Source organism: Ambystoma mexicanum, chromosome 6p, assembly GCF_040938575.1.
Source record: "Ambystoma mexicanum isolate Mex_15411 chromosome 6p, UKY_AmexF1_1, whole genome shotgun sequence".
Taxonomy (NCBI): domain Eukaryota; kingdom Metazoa; phylum Chordata; class Amphibia; order Caudata; family Ambystomatidae; genus Ambystoma; species Ambystoma mexicanum.
The window spans coordinates 39,769,626-39,782,328 of NC_090935.1; positions in this window are offsets into that span (position 1 = coordinate 39,769,626).

Consider the following 12,703-nt stretch of genomic DNA (forward strand, 5'->3'; position numbering starts at 1 on the left):
GTATGGTATGCGGGGTAGAGTAGAAATAAACACGTTAGACTAGAGGCCTGGTAGAGGGGTATGGTATGCCGGGTAGAGCAGGTATAAACACATTAGACTAGATGCGCAGTAGAGGCATATGGTATGCCGGGTAGAGCAGGTATAAACACATTAGACTAGATGCGCAGTAGAGGCGTATGGTATGCCGGGTAGAGTAGAAATAATTATGTTAGACTAGATGCCTGGTAGAGGGGTATGGTATGCCAGGTAGAGCAGGTATAAACACATTAGACTAGATGCGCAGTAGAGGCGTATGGAATGCCGGGTAGAGCAGGTATAAACACATTAGACTTGATGCCTGGTAGAGGGGTATGGTATGCCGGGTGGAGCAGGTATAAACTCATTAGACTCGATGCCTGGTAGAGGGGTATGGTATGCCGGGTAGAGCAGGTATAAGCACATTAGACTAGATGCCTGGTAGAGGGGTATGGTATGCCGGGTAGAGCAGGTATAAACAAGTTAGACTAGATACCTGGTAGTGGGCTATGGTATGCCGGGTAGAGTAGAAATAAACACGTTAGACTAGATGCCTGGTAGAGGGGTATGGTATGCCGGGTAGAGTAGAAATAAACACGTTAGACTAGATGCCTGGTAGAGGGGTATGGTATGCCAGGTAGAGCAGGTATAATACATAAGACTAGATGCCTGGTAGAGGGGTATGGTATGCCGGGTAGAGTAGAAATAAACACGTTAGACTAGATGCCTGGTAGAGGGGTATGGTATGCTGGGTAGAGTAGAAATAAACACGTTAGACTAGATGCCTGGTAGAGGGGTATGGTATGCCGGGTAGAGTAGAAATAAACACGTTAGACTAGCTGCCTGGTAGAGGGCTATGGTATGCCGGGTAGAGTAGAAATAAACACGTTAGACTAGATGCCTGGTAGAGGGGTATGGTATGCCGGGTAGAGTAGAAATAAACACGTTAGACTAGATGCCTGGTAGAGGGGTATGGTATGCCGGGTAGAGTATAAATAAACACGTTAGACTAGATGCCTGGTAGAGGGGTATGGTATGCCAGGTAGAGCAGGTATAATACATAAGACTAGATGCCTGGTAGAGGGGTATGGTATGCCGGGTAGAGTAGAAATAAACACGTTAGACTAGATGCCTGGTAGAGGGGTATGGTGTGCCGGGTAGAGTAGAAATAAACACATTAGACTAGATGCCTGGTAGAGGTGTATGGTATGCCAGGTAGAGCAGGTATAAACACATTAGACTAGAGGCCTGGTAGAGGCATATGGTATGCCGGGTAGAGTAGAAATAAACATGTTAGACTAGATGCCTGGTAGAGGTGTATGGCATGCCAGGTAGAGCAGGTATAAGCACATTAGACTAGATGCCTGGTAGAGGTGTATGGTATGCCGGGGAGCAGGTATAAACACATTAGACTAGATGCGCAGTAGAGGCGTATGGTATGCCGGGTAGAGTAGAAATAAACACGTTAGACTAGATGTCTGGTAGAGGGGTATGGTATGCCGGGTAGAGTAGAAATAAACACATTAGACTAGATGCCTGGTAGAGGGGTATGGTATGCCGGGTAGAGTAGAAATAAACACGTTAGACTAGATTCCTGGTAGAGGGGTATGGTATGGCGGGGAGCAGGTATAAACACATTAGACTAGATACCTGGTAGAGGGGTATGGTATTCCAGGTAGCGCAGGTATAAACACATTAGACTAGATGCCTGGTAGAGGTGTATGGTATGCCAGGTAGAGGAGGTATAAACACATTAGACTAGATGCCTGGTAGAGGTGTATGGTATGCAGGTAGAGCAGGTATAAACACATTAGACTAGATGCCCAGTAGAGGCGTATGGTATGCCGGGTAGAGTAGAAATAAACACGTTAGACTAGATGCCTGGTATAGGTGTATGGTATGCAGGTAGAGCACGTATAAACACATAAGACTAGATGCGCAGTAGAGGCGTATGGTATGCCGGGTAGAGCAGGTATAAACACATTAGACTAGATGCGCAGTAGAGGCGTATGGTATGCCGGGTAGAGTAGAAATAAACATGTTAGACTAGATGTCTGGTAGAGGTGTATGGTATGCCAGGTAGAGGAGGTATAAACACATTAGACTAGATGCCTGGTAGAGGTGTATGGTATGCAGGTAGAGCAGGTATAAACACATAAGACTAGATGCGCAGTAGAGGCGTATGGTATGCCGGGTAGAGTAGAAATAAACACGTTAGACTAGATGCCTGGTAGAGGGGTATGGTATGCCAAGTAGAGTAGAAATAAACACGTTAGACTAGATGCCTGGTAAAGGGGTATGGTATGCCGGGTAGAGCAGGTATAAACACATTAGACTAGATGCGCAGTAGAGGAGTATGATGTGCGGGGTAGAGCAGGTATAAACACATTAGACTAGATGCCTGGTAGAGGTGTATGGTATGCCAGGTAGAGGAGGTATAAACACATTAGACTAGATGCCTGGTAGAGGTGTATGGTATGCAGGTAGAGCAGGTATAAACATAAGACTAGATGCGCAGTAGAGGCGTATGGTATGCCGGGTAGAGTAGAAATAAACACGTTAGACTAGATGCCTGGTAGAGGGGTATGGTATGCCAGGTAGAGCAGGTATAATACATAAGACTAGATGCCTGTTAGAGGGGTATGGTATGCTGGGTAGAGTAGAAATAAACACGTTAGACTAGATGCCTGGTAGAGGGGTACTTTATGCCGGGTGGAGTAGAAATAAACACATTAGACTAGATGCCTGGTAGAGGTGTATAGTATGCCAGGTAGAGCATGTACAAACACATTAGACTAGAGGCCTGGTAGAGGCGTATGGTATGCCGGGTAGAGTAGAAATAAACACGTTAGACTAGATGCCTGGTAGAGGTGTATGGTATGCCAGGTAGAGCAGGTATAAGCACATTAGACTAGATGCCTGGTAGAGGCGTATAGTATGCAGGTAGAGCAGGTATAAACACATTAGACTAGATGCGCAGTAGAGGCGTATGGTATGCCGGGTAGGGTAGAAATAAACACGTTAGACTCGATGCCTGGTAGAGGGGTATGGTAGAGTAGAAATAAACACGTTAGACTAGATGCCTGGTAGAGGTGTATGGTATGCCAGGCAGAGCAGGTATAAGCACATTAGACTAGATACCTGGTAGAGGTGTATCGTATGCCAGGGAGCAGGTATAAACACATTAGACTAGATGTGCAGTAGAGGCGTATGGTATGCCGTGTAGAGTAGAAATAAACACGTTAGACTAGATGCCTGGTAGAGGGGTATGGTATGCCGGGTAGAGTAGAAATAAACACATTAGACTAGATGCCTGGTAGAGGGGTATGGTATGCCGGGTAGAGTAGAAATAAACACTTTAGACTAGATGCCTGGTAGAGGGGTATGGTAGGGCGGGGAGCAGGTATAAACACATTAGACTAGATACCTGGTAGAGGGGTATGGTATGCCAGGTAGCACAGGTATTAACACATTAGACTAGATGCCTGGTAGAGGTGTATGGTATGCCAGGTAGAGGAGGTATAAACACATTAGACTAGATGCCTGGTAGAGGTGTATGGTATGCAGGTAGAGCAGGTATAAACACATTAGACTAGATGCCCAGTACAGGCGTATGGTATGCCGGGTAGAGTAGAAATAAACACGTTAGACTCGATGCCTGGTAGAGGTGTATGGTATGCCAGGTAGAGGAGGTATAAACCCATTAGACTAGATGCCTGGTAGAGGTGTATGGTCTGCAGGTAGAGCAGGTATAAACACATAAGACTAGATGCGCAGTAGAGGCGTATGGTATGCCGGGTAGGGTAGAAATAAACACATTAGACTAGATGCGCAGTAGAGGCATATGGTATGTGGGGTAGAGTAGAAATAAACATGTTAGACTAGAGGCCTGGTAGAGGGGTATGGTATGCCGGGTAGAGCAGGTATAAACACATTAGACTAGATGCACAGTAGAGGCGTATGGTATGCCGGTTAGAGCAGGTATAAACACATTAGACTAGATGCGCAGTAGAGGCGTATGGTATGCCGGGTAGAGTAGAAATAAACACGTTAGACTAGATGCCTGGTAGAGGTGTATGGTATGCCAGGTAGAGGAGGTATAAACACATTAGACTAGATGCCTGGTAGAGGTGTATGGTATGCAGGTAGAGCAGGTATAAACACATAATACCAGATGCGCAGTAGAGGCGTATGGTATGCCGGGTAGAGTAGAAATAAACACATTAGACTAGATGCGCAATAGAGGCGTATGGTATGCGGGGTAGAGTAGAAATAAACACGTTAGACTAGAGGCCTGGTAGAGGGGTATGGTATGCCGGGTAGAGCAGGTATAAACACATTAGACTAGATGCGCAGTAGAGGCATATGGTATGCCGGGTAGAGCAGGTATAAACACATTAGACTAGATGCGCAGTAGAGGCGTATGGTATGCCGGGTAGAGTAGAAATAATCATGTTAGACTAGATGCCTGGTAGAGGGGTATGGTATGCCAGGTAGAGCAGGTATAAACACATTAGACTAGATGCGCAGTAGAGGCGTATGGAATGCCGGGTAGAGTAGAAATAAACACATTAGACTAGATGCGCAGTAGAGGCGTATGGTATGCCGGGTAGAGCAGGTATAAACACATTAGACTAGATGCCTGTTAGAGGTGTATGGTATGCCGGGTAGAGCTGGTATATTCACATTAGAGTAGATTCCTGGTAGAGGGGTATGGTGCGCAGGTAGAGCAGGTATAAACACATTAGACTAGATGCGCAGTAGAGGCGTATGGTATGCCGGGTAGAGTAGAAATAAACACGTTGGACTAGATGCCTGGTAGAGGGGTACGGTATGCCGGGTAGAGTAGAAATAAACACGTTAGACTAGATGCCTGGTAGAGGGGTATGGTATGCCGGGTAGAGCAGGTATAAACACGTTGGACTAGATGCCTGGTAGAGGGGTATAGTATGCCGGGTAGAGTAGAAATAAACACTTTAGACTAGATGCCTGGTAGAGGGGTATGGTATGCCGGGTAGAGCAGGTATAAACACATTAGACTAGATGCCTGGTAGAGGTGTATGGTATGCCGGGTTGAGCTGGTATATTCACATTAGAGTAGATTCCTGGTAGAGGGGTATGGTATGCAGGTAGAGCAGGTATAAACACATTAGACTAGATGCGCAGTAGAGGCATATGTTATGCCGGGTAGAGCAGGTATAAACACATTAGACTAGATGCGCAGTAGAGGCGTATTGTATGCCGGGTAGAGTAGAAATAATCACGTTAGACTAGATGCCTGGTAGAGGGGTATGGTATGCCAGGTAGAGCAGGTATAAACACATTAGACTAGATGCGTAGTAGAGGCGTATGGTATGCCGGGTAGAGTAGAAATAAACACATTAGACTAGATGCGCAGTAGAGGCGTATGGTATGCCGGGTAGAGCAGGTATAAACACATTAGACTAGATGCCTGTTAGGGGTGTATGGTATGGCGGGTAGAGCTGGTATATTCACATTAGAGTAGATTCCTGGTAGAGGGGTATGGTATGCAGGTAGAGCAGGTATAAACATATTAGACTAGATGCGTATAGTATGCCGGGTAGAGTAGAAATAAACACGTTGGACTAGATGCCTGGTAGAGGGGTACGGTATGCCGGGTAGAGTAGAAATAAACACGTTAGACTAGATGCCTGGTAGAGGGGTATGGTATGCCGGGTAGAGCAGGTATAAACATGTTGGACTAGATGCGCAGTAGAGGGGTATGGTATGCCGGGTAGAGTAGAAATAAACACTTTAGACTAGATGCCTGGTAGAGGGGTATGGTATGCCGGGTAGAGCAGGTATAAACACATTAGACTAGATGCCTGGTAGAGGTGTATGGTATGCCGGGTAGAGCTGGTATATTCACATTAGAGTATATTCCTGGTAGAGGCGTATGGTATGCCGGGTAGAGTAGAAATAAACACGTTGGACTAGATGCCTGGTAGAGGGGTACGGTATGCCGGGTAGAGTAGAAATAAACACGTTAGACTAGATGCCTGGTAGAGGGGTATGGTATGCTGTGTAGAGCAGGTATAAACACATTAGACTCGATGCCTGGTAGAGGGGTATGGTATGCCGGGTAGAGCAGGTATAAAAACATTAGACTTGATGCCTGGTAGAGGGGTATGGTATGCTGGGTAGAGCAGGTATAAGCACATTAGACTAGATGCCTGGTAGAGGGGTATGGTATGCCAGGTAGAGCAGGTATAAACACATTAGACTCGATGCCTGGTAGAGGGGTATGGTATGCCGGGTAGAGCAGGTATAAGCACATTAGACTAGATGCCTGGTAGAGGGGTATGGTATGCCGGGTAGAGTAGAAATAAACATGTTAGACTAGATGCCTGGTAGAGGTGTATGGTATGCCGGGTAGAGCAGGTATAAACACATTAGACTCGATAATGGTAGAGGGGTATGGTAAGCCGGGTAGAGCAGGTAAAAACACATTAGACTCGATGCCTGGTAGAGGGGTATGGTATGCCGGGTAGAGCAGGTATAAGCACATTAGACTAGATGCCTGGTAGAGGGGTATGGTATGCCGGGTAGAGCAGGTATAAACACGTTAGACTAGATGCCTGGTAGAGGGCTATGGTATGGCGGGTAGAGTAGAAATAAACCCGTTAGACTAGATGCCTGGTAGAGGGGTATGGTATGCCGGGTAGAGTAGAAATAAACGCGTTAGACTAGATGCCTGGTAGAGGGGTATGGTATGCCAGGTAGAGCAGGTATAATACATAAGACTAGATGCCTGGTAGAGGGGTATGGTATGCCGGGTAGAGTAGAAATATACATGTTAGACTAGATGCCTGGTAGAGGGTTATGGTATGCCAGGTAGAGCAGGTATAAACACATTAGACTAGATGCGCAGTAGAGGCGTATGGTATGCCGGGGAGGAGGTATAAACACATTAGACTAGATGCCTGGTAGAGGCGTATGGTATGCCGGGTATAGTAGAAATGAACACGTTAGACTAGATCCCTGGTAGAGGTGTATGGTATGCCGGGTAGAGTAGAAATAAACACGTTAGACTAGATGCCTGGTAGAGGGGTATGGTATGCCGGGTAGAGTAGAAATAAACACGTTAGACTAGATGCGCAGTAGAGGCGTATGGTATGCAGGTAGAGCAGGAATAAACACATTAGACTAGATGCGCAGTAGAGGCGTATGGTATGCCAGCTAGAGTAGAAATAAACACGTTAGACTAGATGCCTGGTAGAGGGGTATGGTATGCCGGGTAGAGCAGGTATAAACACGTTAGACTAGATGCCTGGTAGAGGGGTATGGTATGCCAGGTAGAGCAGGTATAAACACATTAGACTAGATGCCTGGTAGAGGCGTATGGTATGCCGGGTAGAGTAGAAATAAACACGTTAGTCTAGATGCGCAGTAGAGGCGTATGGTATGCAGGTAGAGCAGGTATAAACACATTAGACTAGATGCGCAGTAGAGGCGTATGGTATGCCGGGTAGAGTAGAAATAAACACATTAGACTAGATGCCTGGTAGAGGCGTATGGCATGCCGGGTAGAGTAGAAATAAACACATTAGACTAGATGCATTGTAGAGGCGTATGGTATGCCGGGTAGAGTAGAAATAAACACGTTAGACTAGATGCCTGGTAGAGGGCTATGGTATGCCGGGTAGAGTAGAAATAAACACGTTAGACTAGATGCCTGGTGGAGGGGTATGGTATGCCGGGTAGAGTAGAAATAAACACGTTAGACTAGATGCCTGGTAGAGGGGTATGGTATGCCGGGTAGAGTAGAAATAAACACGATAGACTAGATGCCTGGTAGAGGGTTATGGTATGCCAGGTAGAGCTGGTATAATACATAAGACTAGATGCCTGGTAGAGGGGTATGGTATGCCGGGTAGAGTAGAAATAAACACGTTAGACTAGATGCCGGGTAGAGGGGTATGGTATGCCAGGTAGAGTACAAATAAACACATTGGACTAGATGCCTGGTAGAGGTGTATGGTATGCCAGGTAGAGCAGGTATAAACACATTAGACTAGAGGCCTGGTAGAGGCGTATGGTATGCCGGGTAGAGTAGAAATAAACACGTTAGACTAGATGCCTGGTAGAGGTGTATGGTACGCCAGGTAGAGCAGGTATAAGCACATTAGACTAGATGCCTGGTAGAGGCGTATGGTATGCCGGGTAGAGTAGAAATAAACACGTTAGACTAGATGCCTGGTAGAGGCGTATGGTATGCCAGGTAGAGCAGGTATAAACACATTAGACTAGATGCGCAGTAGAGGCGTATGGTATGCGGGGAGGAGGTATAAACACATTAGACTAGATGCCTGGTAGAGGCGTATGGTATGCCGGGTATAGTAGAAATAAACACGTTAGACTAGATCCCTGGTAGAGGTGTATGGTATGCCGGGTAGAGTAGAAATAAACACGTTAGACTAGATGCCTGGTAGAGGGGTATGGTATGCCGGGTAGAGTAGAAATAAAAACGTTAGACTAGATGCGCAGTAGAGGCGTATGGTATGCAGGTAGAGCAGGAATAAACACATTAGACTAGATGCGCAGTAGAGGCGTATGGTATGCCAGGTAGAGTAGAAATAAACACGTTAGACTAGATGCCTGGTAGAGGGGTATGGTATGCCGGGTAGAGCAGGTATAAACACGTTAGACTAGATGCCTGGTAGAGGGGTATGGTATGCCAGGTAGAGCAGGTATAAACACATTAGACTAGATGCCTGGTAGAAGCGTATGGTATGCCGGGTAGAGTAGAAATAAACACGTTAGTCTAGATGCGCAGTAGAGGCGTATGGTATGCAGGTAGAGCAGGTATAAACACATTAGACTAGATGCGCAGTAGAGGCGTATGGTATGCCGGGTAGAGTAGAAATAAACACATTAGACTAGATGCCTGGTAGAGGCGTATGGCATGCCGGGTAGAGTAGAAATAAACACATTAGACTAGATGCATTGTAGAGGCGTATGGTATGCCGGGTAGAGTAGAAATAAACACGTTAGACTAGATGCGCAGTAGAGGCGTATGGTATGCCGGGTAGAGTAGAAATAAACACATTAGACTAGATGCCTGGTAGAGGCGTATGGTATGCCGGGTAGAGTAGAAATAAACACATTAGACTAGATGCCTGGTAGAGGCGTATGGTATGCCGGGTAGAGTAGAAATAAACACATTAGACTAGATGCCTGGTAAAGGCGTATGGTATGCCGGGTAGAGTAGAAATAAACACGTTAGACTAGATGCCTGGTAGAGGCGTATGGTATGCCGGGTAGAGTAGAAATAAACACATTAGACTAGATGCCTGCTAGAGGCGTATGGTATGCCGGGTAGAGTAGAAATAAACACGTTAGACTAGATGCCTGGTAGAGGGGTATGGTATGCCGGGTAGAGTAGAAATAAACACGATAGACTAGATGCCTGGTAGAGGGGTATGGTATGCCAGGTAGAGCTGGTATAATACATAAGACTAGATGCCTGGTAGAGGGGAATGGTATGCCGGGTAGAGTAGAAATAAACACGTTAGACTAGATGCCGGGTAGAGGGTATGGTATGCCAGGTAGAGTAGAAATAAACACATTGGACTAGATGCCTGGTAGAGGTGTATGGTATGCCAGGTAGAGCAGGTATAAACACATTAGACTAGAGGCCTGGTAGAGGCATATGGTATGCCGGGTAGAGTAGAAATAAACACGTTAGACTAGATGCCTGGTAGAGGTGTATGGTACGCCAGGTAGAGCAGGTATAAGCACATTAGACTAGATGCCTGGTAGAGGCGTATGGTATGCCGGGTAGAGTAGAAATAAACACGTTAGACTAGATGCCTGGTAGAGGCGTATGGTATGCCAGGTAGAGCAGGTATAAACACATTAGCCTAGATGCGCAGTAGAGGCGTATGGTATGCCGGGGAGGAGGTATAAACACATTAGACTAGATGCCTGGTAGAGGCGTATGGTATGCCGGGTATAGTAGAAATGAACACGTTAGACTAGATCCCTGGTAGAGGTGTATGGTATGCCGGGTAGAGTAGAAATGAACACGTTAGACTAGATGCCTGGTAGAGGGGTATGGTATGCCGGGTAGAGTAGAAATAAACACGTTAGACTAGATGCGCAGTAGAGGCGTATGGTATGCAGGTAGAGCAGGAATAAACACATTAGACTAGATGCGCAGTAGAAGCGTATGGTATGCCAGGTAGAGTAGAAATAAACACGTTAGACTAGATGCCTGGTAGAGGGGTATGGTATGCCGGGTAGAGCAGGTATAAACACCTTAGACTAGATGCCTGGTAGAGGGGTATGGTATGCCAGGTAGAGCAGGTATAAACACATTAGACTAGATGCCTGGTAGAGGCGTATGGTATGCCGGGTAGAGTAGAAATAAACACGTTAGTCTAGATGCGCAGTAGAGGCGTATGGTATGCAGGTAGAGCAGGTATAAACACATTAGACTAGATGCGCAGTAGAGGCGTATGGTATTCCGGGTAGAGTAGAAATAAACACATTAGACTAGATGCCTGGTAGAGGCATATGGCATGCCGGGTAGAGTAGAAATAAACACATTAGACTAGATGCATTGTAGAGGCGTATGGTATGCCGGGTAGAGTAGAAATAAACACGTTAGACTAGATGCGCAGTAGAGGCGTATGGTATGCCGGGTAGAGTAGAAATAAACACATTAGACTAGATGCCTGGTAGAGGCGTATGGTATGCCGGGTAGAGTAGAAATAAACACATTAGACTAGATGCCTGGTAGAGGCGTATGGTATGCCGGGTAGAGTAGAAATAAACACATTAGACTAGATGCCTGGTAAAGGCGTATGGTATGCCGGGTAGAGTAGAAATAAACACGTTAGACTAGATGCCTGTTAGAGGCGTATGGTATGCCGGGTAGAGTAGAAATAAACACATTAGACTAGATGCCTGCTAGAGGCGTATGGTATGCCGGGTAGAGTAGAAATAAACATGTTAGACTAGATGCCTGGTAGAGGGGTATGGTATGCCGGATAGAGTAGAAATAAACACATTAGACTAGATGCCTGGTAGAGGCGTATGGTATGCAGGTTAGAATTAAACACATTAGACTAGATGCCTGGTAGAGTAGAAATAAACACGTTAGACTAGATGCGCAGTAGAGGCGTATGGTATGCAGGTAGAGCAGGTATAAACACATTAGACTAGATGCGCAGTAGAGGCGTATGGTATGCCGGGTAGAGTAGAAATAAACACATTAGACAAGATGCCTGGTAGAGGCGTATGGTATGCCGGGTAGAGTAGAAATAAACACATTAGACTAGATGCCTGGTAGAGGCGTATGGTATGCCGGGTAGAGTAGAAATAAACACATTAGACTAGATGCCTGGTAGAGGCGTATGGTATGCCGGGTAGAGTAGAAATAAACACGTTAGAGTAGATGCCTGGTAGAGGGGTATGGTATGCTGGGTAGAGCAGGTATAAACACATAAGACTAGAGGCCTGGTAGAGGGGTATGGTATGCCGGGTAGAGCAGGTATAAACACATTAGACTAGATGCCCGGTAGAGGCGTATGGTATGCCGGGTAGAGTAGAAATAAACACGTTAGACTAGATGCCTGGTAGAGGGGTATGGTACCGGGTAGAGTAGAAATAAACACGTTAGACTAGATGCCTGGTAGAGGCGTATTGTATGCCGGGTAGAGTAGAAATAAACACGTTAGACTAGATTCCTGGTAGAGGCGTATGGTATGCTGGGTAGAGTAGAAATAAACACATTAGACTAGATGCCTGATAGAGGCGTATGATATGCCGGGTAGAGTAGAAATAAACACATTAGACTAGATGCCTGGTAGAGGCGTATGGTATGCCGGGTGGAGTAGAAATAAACACGTTAGACTAGATGCCTGGTAGAGGGCTATGGTATGCCGGGTAGAGCAGGTATAAACACATAAGACTAGAGGCCTGGTAGAGGGGTATGGTATGCCGGGTAGAGCAGGTATAAACACATTAGACTAGATGCCTGGTAGAGGGGTATGGTATGCCAGGTAGAGCAGGTATAATACATAAGACTAGATGCCTGGTAGAGGCGTATGGTATGCCGGGTAGAGTAGAAATAAACACGTTAGACTAGATGCCTGGTAGAGGTGTATGGTATGCCGGGTAGAGCAGGTATAAGCACATTAGACTAGATGCCTGGTAGAGGGGTATGGTATGCCGGGTAGAGTAAAAATAAACATGTTAGACTAGATGCCTGGTAGAAGGGTATGGTATGCCAGGTAGAGCAGGTATAAACACATCAGACTAGATGCGCAGTAGAGGTGTATGGTATGCCGGGGAGGAGGTATAAACACATTAGACTAGATGCCTGGTAGAGGCGTATGGTATGCCGGGTAGATTAGAAATAAACACGTTAGACTAGATGCCTGGTAGAGGTGTATTGTATGCCGGGTAGAAAAGAAATAAACACGTTAGACTAGATGCCTGGTAGAGGGGTATGGTATGCCGGGTAGAGTAGAAATAAACACGTTAGACTAGATGCGCAGTAGAGGCGTATGGTATGCAGGTAGAACAGGTATAAACACATTAGACTAGATGCGCAGTAGAGGCGTATGTTATGCCGGGTAGAGTAGAAATAAACACTTTAGACTAGATGCCTGGTAGAGGGGTATGGTATGCCAGGTAGAGCAGGTATAAACACGTTAGA